Source organism: Aedes aegypti, chromosome 1, assembly GCF_002204515.2.
Source record: "Aedes aegypti strain LVP_AGWG chromosome 1, AaegL5.0 Primary Assembly, whole genome shotgun sequence".
Classification (NCBI taxonomy): Eukaryota; Metazoa; Arthropoda; class Insecta; order Diptera; family Culicidae; genus Aedes; species Aedes aegypti.
The window spans coordinates 234,799,523-234,807,737 of NC_035107.1; the positions used below are offsets into that span (position 1 = coordinate 234,799,523).

At 36.9% G+C, this 8,215-nt stretch overlaps 1 non-coding gene across 1 annotated transcript; it reads right to left on the reverse strand.

Moving 5' to 3' along the window:
- Positions 1–7,896: 7,896 nt before the first annotated feature.
- On the reverse strand, positions 7,897–7,968 carry Trnaa-cgc. Its single transcript has one exon. It is a non-coding gene; the product is annotated as a tRNA-Ala (tRNA).
- Between the last annotated feature and the right edge of the window lie 247 nt (positions 7,969–8,215).

Genomic DNA, 8,215 nt, shown 5'->3' on the forward strand with positions numbered 1-8,215 from the left:
CCTAAAACAGTTAAAGAATTAAGAAGTTTTTTGGGATTAATTGGATACTACCGAAGATTTGTAAAAGATTTCGCTAAAATAGCAAAACCTCTTACAAATCTCTTCAGAGGGGAGAGAGACCCTTCATCTAACAAAAAAATTACCTTTGGAGATACAGAGAAGGAAGCTTTTGAACAACTCAAAACCATACTTACTTCCAGCGATATATTAACGTACCCAAGCTTTGATAAAAAATTTCTTATTACGACAGATGCTTCTAATTACGCTATAGGAGCAGTTCTTAGCCAAGGTGAAATAGGGAAAGACAAACCAATTCACTTCGCTTCTCGGACGCTGAACAGAACCGAGGAAAACTTCTCAGCTACAGAAAAAGAAATGCTTGCCATCTACTGGGCTTTGAAAGTTTTCAGGAACTACATTTACGGTCAAAAATTTGTAGTAATAACAGATCACCAACCCCTAACTTTCTCTTTATCTTCAAAGAACACTAACGCTAAATTAAAACGTTGGAAATCGTATTTGGAGGAACACGATTACCAAATCATATATAAACCTGGACGGACAAATGTTGTAGCGGATGCATTGAGTCGAATTCAAATTAATTCTCTCACTCCAACACAACATTCGGCCGAAGACGATGACAGTAACTATATTATATCGACTGAAGCCCCACTTAACGCATTTAGACTTCAAATTATAATTGAGCATACCAAAATTAATCCCGAAACGATAGTTACGACTCCCTTCCCAGGTTATAAAAGAATTTTGATAAAACGGACTCAATTTACGGAACAAGTACTTACTACCATTTTAAAAAACTTTTTTGTACCTAGTAAACTCATTGGCCTACATACATCTGAAACCATCCTCGGACAACTTCAAGAAGTATACAGAAAATATTTTAGCAGAGCAAATTTATTAAAAATCCGATTCACACAAAATCTCCTTATTGATGTAACCGACCCCAATGAACAAGATAAATTAATTGAAAATACTCACGAAAGAGCACATCGAGGCATCAACGAGAACAAGCAACAAATTTTACGCACACATTATTTTCCAAAACTCTCTGCTAAAGTGAAAGATTTCATACGAACCTGTGACACTTGCAATACAACGAAATACGACAGACACCCTTTAAAAATCCATATCCAAGAAACTCCTATCCCTAACCATCCTTACGATATCATTCATATAGATATTTACCAGATTGACAACAATTACTTTTTGTCCAGCCTAGACAAGTTTTCAAAATTTGGAAGAATGATACCTATTAAATCACGCCATGTTGTTCATATTCGTCGAGCATTTGAAGAAACCATAACGTCTAATATCATTCCTTCAGCCGTGACAACGGATAACGAGAAAGCATTTCTGTCGCCGGAAATAAAAAGCATTATGTTAGATCTGAATATTCAAGCATACGTTACCCCCAGCAATAAATCTGAAGTTAATGGACAGGTTGAACGATTTCATTCAACTATCACTGAGTTATACAGAATTCAAAAATCCCTAAACCCATCTTATCCTTGTCGAAGATTGATGGCAATATCCGTGAACAAATATAACGACACAATTCATTCAACCACCGGGAAAACTCCAAAAGAAATTCTTTTCGGTAAATCCAGTAATCCTGTCCCTATTGAAGAAATTGACCATGTAAGAAATAGACGCTACGACGAAGTTATTGTACAATTAAAAGCGAAACAAGAAAAACTTTTGGAAACACATAACAGGAAAAGACAAGAGCCCCCAGATTTAGAAACAGGGCAAGAGATTCTTGTAAAAGACAAAATTTTCAAAAGCAAACATAAACCTCTCTTCAAAAAACATTTTGTCCAAACCAATCAAAGAGTAACGGTAAGAAACGAGAAAAATCAAAATTTACATAAGTCAAACATAAAGAATATCAACATACGAAATCAAAACTTGTAAGATTCCAGCGAACCAATAATCCTTCCTCTAACACCGCACCATTCTTTTCATTCCAGCATACCCCCTATCCTTGCATCCCTGCAAATCCACAACCTGGATAAAAATCCCATTGCTATAGTAAAATTAAGAAACGGAAGAATATTAGAAGGCTACACAAAATTCATACACACTGTCAATGTGACGTCTATTCAAACTACTGTAACCTACCTTGAAGATATTGTAAATGAAAAAAATTGTTCTAATCCAATACTTACTCATAGAATCGAGACATTAAAAAATAACCGCACAAGTAAAACCCTTAAATAGCAAAAGAGTCAGAAGATGGGACGCTTTAGGTAAAGCATGGAAATGGATGGCTGGATCTCCTGATTCAGACGACCTCAAAAATATAAATAGTTCGATAAATCACCTTGTTGACAATAATAACGATCAAGTAGAAATCAACGAAAAATTAGAGAAAACACTTACAAATTTGACTATCTATTTGAATGACATAAGCCTCTTAGATTCTCAAAATTTTAACGAAATATCAAAGGAGTTAGATTCACTGAAAATTATGTTTCATCTAGATCTAATAAATGACGAAATCGAAGCTATTAGAAATGCAATAATATTTTCAAAATTGAATATTTTAAATAACAAATTGTTAAGTCCAACAGAAACCGAAGAGATTACATCCAGATTAGAGACACAAGGAATTCACCAGAACCTGATAGATGAAGCCTTGCAGTTCGCTACCACATCAGTCGTCACCAACGGAGAAGTCATCTTGTACATTGTAGGCATCCCCAACTTCAGCAACACTACATTTCAACAACTTCGAGTCGAAGCTGTGATCAATCAAGCAGAGCGTATTGTGATACCCGGCAAAATCTTCTTTAAAAGCGTGTCAAACCTTTATCTGTTGATAACACCATGTACGGAATTGGCTAATTGGACCATTTGCAAAACATCTGAACTTAAAGACGTGTCCACCGATAGTTGCATTAGCAACGTCATAACAGGTTCTCCAAGCAACTGTTCATACGAAGTCATCTACAATCATATTCCAGTCATCGAAATGGGAACCACAACAGTACTTCTAAATGATGTACACGACACTCTACAAAATACCTGTGGAGCGACGAACAGACAGTTACGAGGCTCATATCTCATCGTATACGAAAACTGTTCTATCACCTTTCAGAACTTTACATTTACAAACGCTGTAACCAGAATCGTAGAACAACCGTTCTTTGCACCATCAACCGACCTAAACATATCCAGGACCCAAACTTATCAAACTGTTGGCATTAACAGAATACACCAACTTCATCTGAAAAACATCAAAAAATTGGAATATCTGCACACAAAGACAGATGTAACATCGTGGTCATTGTGGGGAGGATTTTCATTCACCACAACATTGATCATTCTACTAGGATTCTACATCTTCGTTAAGGCACGTCAACAAACAGCTTCAGTTAACATCATCACACCTCAAGAAAAACCACAAGCCACTCCGCTACATTACATTTATCAACCACCGACACTTGCTGACACATACAGTTCTACCAGTCGTTGATCCAGGAGGCTCAACACTTCAAAGGGGGAGTAGTTAACACCCATTCATTCGAATCATCAAAATAACACCGGATACCCATCGCCTGCGATGCGCTGACGCTGCACCACGCGCTGCAATCAACCCGTGTGGAATCTAGGCCGTTGTCAACGCCGATCTGCTGCTTAGGTTGCATTTTATGTTTTCATTTTAATTGAAATAAAATTATTGCTCACTTCTGTTTCGACCGTCAACGAGTCCGCGTTCTTTTTTAAAAACCCGAACAGGCCCCTCAGGTCTTAACTTCCATAATAGACGATGTTTTTGGTGTACCCTTCCAAAATTAGAATTCATATTGAACCGTTCAATAGTTTTGCCATATATATTATCTTTAAAAGATGTGTTGTTTATTTGATCTATGCTGTGAAAAGATTTTTTTGCGTAAAAGCCACAAACATTTTACACGAAAAATAATCTGCTCTCGTATATAGGCTATTTTTGCATTAAGTCGCATTGATACATCTTTGGATTAGAGCTTTTGATATTTTGCAAAAAAAAAATCCATTTTTTTATCAAGTAATTTTCATCGAGTGTTACGTCCAAACTGGGACAGATCTTGATCTACAGCGAAATATTCTATGAGCGTTCCCTTGATAAATAACTGCGAACTTTCTTTGCCAATTTACTGTTTTCAAATATGTATATCGCTACAAGCTCAAAGATTCTCTATTTTCTGAGATGCTCTCTAATTTCACAACAATTTTTTAAAATCTTAGCTTGGAAAATCTCTGAACGAACACCACGCTTGTTTTTGCTATGGGCTCGGTGGTGTTGATCTCGGTAAAAGTTTAAAAAATGCCGATATTTATTTTAAGTCAATCATTATGCCAAACGGCCATTATGCCAAATGACCATTATGCCAAACGACCATTATGCCAAATGACTTTATGCCAAACGACTTTATGCCAAACGGGGTACAATTGTTCATACATGCTTTGAGCGGGTGAGGGTAACTAAAATGTGCCTATGATGTTTCATCCTTTTTTAAATGTTTGTAGATATATAAATATATATCAATTTTTCTTTTTGGACTCCTATTTTATTGTCCAAAACCCCCCCTAGAGCCAAATCCTGGTTGCGCTACTGAATTCCATTATCCATACTATAATTCAAGTATTCACACTGGAATCCTAGTATCAGCACAAGAATATCAGCATTCGCACTGAAATATCAGAATCTACACGAATCCAGAATCCAAACTGAAATCTTAGGATTTACTTTGGAATCCATGGACCCATATTGGAATCCCAATTTTTATACTGGGAACCCAGGATCCACATTGGACTCCCAGGATCCACACTGGAATCTCAAAATCCATACTGGAATCACAACATTCACCCTGGAATCCCAGGATCGATACTCTACAATCTTAGAATCTACATTTATATACCAGGATCCATACTGTAAGACTAGGATCCACGCTGGAATCCCAGGATCCTCACTAGTACTACAGCATACACACTAGAATCCAATATCTATACTGGGAACCATGAATCCATACTGAAATCCTAGGATTCACATTTGAATATCAGAATCCACATTGGGATCCAAAGATTTATATTGGAATCCTAAAATCTACACTGAAATCCCTAAGTCCTTACTTATTACAATCTCAGAATTAAATTTGAACTCCTACGATGCACGCTACAATTCCTGGTTCCACACTGGAAAACCAGATTTCGCACTGAAATCCCAGAATCCAGCACAATTCAAAATTTACACTGGAATCCTAAGATCCACATTGGAATCATATAATCTATCCTGAAATCTTAAAATATATTCTGAAATCTCAGAATTCACATTGGAATCCCGTAATCCACACTGCACCCAGAATCCATTCTACAATCTTTCAAGTATCTCTGATTTGGAAACCAAGCTTAATGTAACATAAGACGAGTGTAGTTATTCCGACAAGAGCTGCTAATGAAATAGTTAAAAAAAAAAGGGTTTCGGTGCCATTAGTGGACTACCTAACCTATACAAAAAATTATAACCTAATAACTAAAAGCCCTAAAAGAGATCGTTTGGCGTCAGCAGAAAGATTTCAACCTGTACTATATGGAAAAATATAGAAAGAGTATTGGTACAAAGACAAATTGATTTGTACACGTGTTCCAGTAGTTGCGCTAGTGCTCCAGTAGTAGACGTTCGGGAATGATACAAGGAATTTTAAACAAAAAAGTTAAACATCTTTCGAATAAATCATAAAGATCATCTTTGGGACTTTTCTTTATTTTTATACATCAATTTTGAAAACTACTTCCATCCGTTGATCCACTACTAAAACACGACAACAACTACTGGTGCAAGGGAGGACATTTTTTGCGTAAACTTAATTATTTATATGACTTTTTGATCAAATAAAAAGTCAAAATTTGGCAAATCGACAAACCACCAAAAATAGCGCGTGTCATTCTTATCGAAAAATGTACGTTTTATTTCATAGTCCAATCTACTGGTACATTATAACCATTATGCTTACAGCGCAACCTAGTGGGAGTTATCTGAATTAAAAAAAAACTGTGTATAAAGCCTGTCCACGATAAATTTCGGACACGGATGGCGGGTGTACCTCAGAAAGTTCGAGAATTTTACAGAAAGAAGGATTAACATCCTTGTCAACTGTTTATTTTGTAGATATAACTCTTTTATTCTGAAATAAACAATTGTTTTTGTTGAATTATGAGTAACTTATTTTTGCTGCCATTATTTGGGTGTCCGAAATTTAACGTGGACAGGCTTTAGACTGCCCTTGAGCACTTTCACAACTTTGCCAAAGATACTTTCCTTCCTTTTTCCCTAAAAAAAATGACTGTGTTCATAAACTATCTTATGAGATCTCGGGCATAAATTTAATTGTTTGGTGAAGTTGAAAAATTCTTCAAGGAATCAATCAGAACGCAATTAGTTTTGAAATATGGATGCTGAAAGCAACACCTGATTGCAACATTGATTTTTTTTTTTGCCAGCCAGCCTTCAAACGAGCCCCTCCCCTCTTCCACTGGCTATACCCATGTTGGAAGTCGCATAATCATAGAAGCGTTGATTCAAAATGAAAACCACACTACCAAATAATATAAGATGATTGCTAAATAAACGTCAAAACATATGCTTTTCCTTACAATACTCTGGACAAACATTTTAAAAACGGCACATAGACATTGGTAAACATTGGATTTGCAAGATGCTGTTGAGCCCAATACAACTCGATCACGCTCACCAATACCAGTATCAGGAAGAGCTAATACCAATCTTTCTAATAGTAGTGTTAGTTTGCGTGGGTGGACTAAAAAGGGTTCAACAGCAACGTTTCTGAATGAAGGCTCAAGACCTTATGAGACCTTTTCAAATGTTTGTCCAGAACTTTCCTTTAATTCGCAAATAAATTGCTGTTATAGTGCTCTGATTTATAATTCAGACGATTTGATCCACAATAAGGATCTTCATCTGCCACTGATCCATGTCTGAGGGATGGAAAGTTTTTGAAAGTTCTATAGAAGTTGACACTTCTTCATGAATTTAGAGGTGTACCACCTGAAAACAACTATATTCTGCAGTGGCAGGAAATTAATTTTGTTGTGAACAGCGTCAGAGCTATAAACAAATAATTAAAACCTAATTAAAACCTTTTAAGTGCGCATCGATCCACTCGGCTCTCCCTTCCACAAGTTGTGAAGCAGCGTTTGACGACGGAACGGACCACGATATAAAAACAATATTTCCGACGTTGACATTGGATGACCATTTGGCCGCAAAGTCCATAAAGGCAGTTAAGCATTATCAATGACAATCTTTTTTGTTTCCACCCCGGCCAAGTGCAGATTGGTCTCGTCCGGTTTAATGCGAAGCTACGTCATGCGAGCGACAAGAGGATATAATAAATATGATGCCCAGTTTATTGCCAAACGATGTTTCGCTAGTTATAAAGGCATCCGGGATGACAAGTTTCGCCGAGTGTAAAGGCTTTCTCGGTTTCATATTTAATGAGTGAATCGCTCATAAAAATTGGAGTTATTAAAATTCCTTTTGTGACATTGTTTATTCTGAGATGTATTTTCAACAAGTAATTATCACGAATTTAGTATCGAGTCAAACTAATACAAATAATTGAAATTTCCGGCGTTTAGCGAGTAAAATAAAATACTATTGAACAATTGCCAAATAGTTCCAAATCTTCAAGAACGTTTTCGATAATTCATGATTATTTGATTCAGTAGAAGTAAGAACAATTATTTGAAAAATCAAAAATACCAAAGCCCCTAGCAAGTGTGATAAACATTAAATTTTAGATAAGATTTCAACAAGAATTCAAAAACTTCATTAGGTACATCCACAGCCATGAGCAAAAAGAATATTTCGTGTGGAGATGCCGGGGATTGAACCCGGGACTTCTCACATGCGAAGCGAGCGCTCTACCACTGAGCTACATCCCCTTCGAGAAATTTGTTGCTCAGACCAATACAAAAACAAAGCCCCTAACCTATGTGAGCAATTTAAATTCCTCTGAACTTGACTCGCAAACAGCCGGCAAGAGAGCGGCCTCGATCAGCTGATGATGACGAACCGGTTCCCGGCTTCGCTCTCCATCTGTTCCTTCGTTCGCTCGCTTCATTCACACATTCGGGGCGAGCTCTGGTGCGGTGAGAGACTACAACACTACGCAGAGAGCGCATGCGCTCA